The 2,084-nt window shown below is 46.9% G+C and overlaps 1 pseudogene; it reads left to right on the top strand.

Moving 5' to 3' along the window:
* The first annotated feature begins 394 nt into the window (after positions 1-394).
* LOC137656229 (uncharacterized) lies at positions 395-1,927 on the top strand (annotated as a pseudogene).
* Positions 1,928-2,084: the final 157 nt, after the last annotated feature.

Consider the following 2,084-nt stretch of genomic DNA (forward strand, 5'->3'; position numbering starts at 1 on the left):
CTTATCCCCCTACCTCTTTCTCCTCCATACCTCAATTACCCCTTCCTCATTTCCCCCCCCCCTCTCTCTCTCTCTCTCTCTATCTCTCTCTCTCTCTCTCTCTCTCTCTCTCTCTCTCTCTCTCTCTCTCTCTCTCTCTCTCTCTCTCTTTCTTGAGGCTACACGGTATATGAAGCCAGACACAAGTATGACGAATAAATGAAAGATTAATAAAAATTATATGCCGAGTAAGGTTTGATCGTTCATGCAAACAATCGTAATCGATGTTCTTGCTTCTTTGACGGTTATACCGTATCTGGTAAGTGCCGAAGGTAACATGGTAAGCAACAGGTGTGCGGCCGATGGACGGCTGATGGCAAAGTCCTGTGGAGGAAGTATTTCATCGCTCTCAACCATGGCCAACATGCAGCGATGTCCGCGTGGGTGCAAAGGAGTCATAGCACTACGACTCTTCCATATCTTCAACCAAGAGCATATTGAAAGGAAACTGAGGATAAGTTTGAATAGGTAAGTAATGAATCAAAATTGTATTCCATGGTTACAGGTAAACCAGTCACTGTTTCACAGCTACCTATGTTAATAAAAGGGAACATTATTTTGATTGTTGCCTGGTAAAAAAAAATATCTCATCATGATAGTTTCGAACATGTCATCTTATCCGATTTCCTTTCCCCAAGAGGACCTATGATCGCGTTGCAGACGTCACGGGAATGACCACAAATACAGTGCGTTTGCTGGTTCAGCGAAACACACGTTCTCGGCCAGATTCACCATGCGGGACAGCCACTCCCCCGTGACACCGCCACACTCACCGCCGCCCCATGCCACACCACCCGTTTATGACAGTTTCAGTGTTGGTGCCATTCGCCGTCATGTACATGCTAAGTTTGCAGCAAAGGAAACCTTTACTATTGGCACCCTGACTGAAAGTTTGAAGACTGCAAGTATTATTCCAGGGGAAACCTGATAAATCACGATGTGGTGATTGCTGCACAACATGGGATTTCACTACAGGATTTCACAGAGGAAAATGTATCTAAGGAAGAAGTCGTTAGATGTTGTGTGTCGCCGTTTTGGGGCTCTCCGAGCACTCCAGCGACATCGAAAGGAGGGAAGACAAGTAGTATACGTGGATGTGACATGGTTCACCATTCGAATGCAGCACAACAGGGAGTGGGTAGACACATCCCAGCCTGCTACTAGTGCCACCTACAGCCGTCAGGTGCCACCTGGAGAAGGGGAGCGATTTGTGGTAGTAGCAGGTGGCACAGAACACGGTTTTGTAAATTATTCATTTCTGTGCTTCCCTGCAAAAAACAAAACAGGTGACTACCACGGGGAAATGAACAACACCCTATTCCTCCGCTGGCTCACGTTGCAACTTCTACCGGCCTTGGATGAACCATCGGTTTTAGTGTTGGACAACGTGCCCTACCACAGTCAGTTGACGGAGGAAAGTCGCTGCCCCACCACCGCCACCAAGAAAGCAGAGTTGGTGAATTGGCTGGCGAGCCGCAGAATCCCCTTCCCGCACCACGACACACGCCTCGAGCTTCTTCAACTCTGCAGGAAGAACCGACCAGAACCAAGGTACACAGTTGACAATGTCATCCGAGAATGGGGACATGAAGTCGTCCGACTACCACCTGCACATCCCGAGCTTAACGCCATCGAACAGGTGTGGGGCGCCATGAAGCAGTATGTGCGCTTCACCTTGCAGCGATTTACCCGGGCAGATCTACAAATGAGGATGCAAGAAGCCAAGCTGTGCGCAACAAAGGTGTGGGCAGGAGCGGTGCGACGAGCCAGAGCCTTCGAGGACGAGTATTGGTCCTCTGACAACATACGAGAAGGTGTTGATCCCGTCTACATCAACCTCTACAGTGATGAGGAAGATAACCTGTTTGTCGAGATTGATGAATATTAAAAGTAAAATATGTGGTTAGTTATTTATAGTATTAATCCAGCCATCATATACTCGCTATCCATTTATGTCTGCAATGACTTTTTAACATATGGCAGCCTTTTCCTAACATTAGAATAAATTATTCATAAATTTATCACTTCAATTTCGTTTTAAGTTT

The sequence above is a fragment of the Palaemon carinicauda genome, chromosome 17, assembly GCF_036898095.1.
Source record: "Palaemon carinicauda isolate YSFRI2023 chromosome 17, ASM3689809v2, whole genome shotgun sequence".
NCBI lineage: Eukaryota > Metazoa > Arthropoda > Malacostraca > Decapoda > Palaemonidae > Palaemon > Palaemon carinicauda.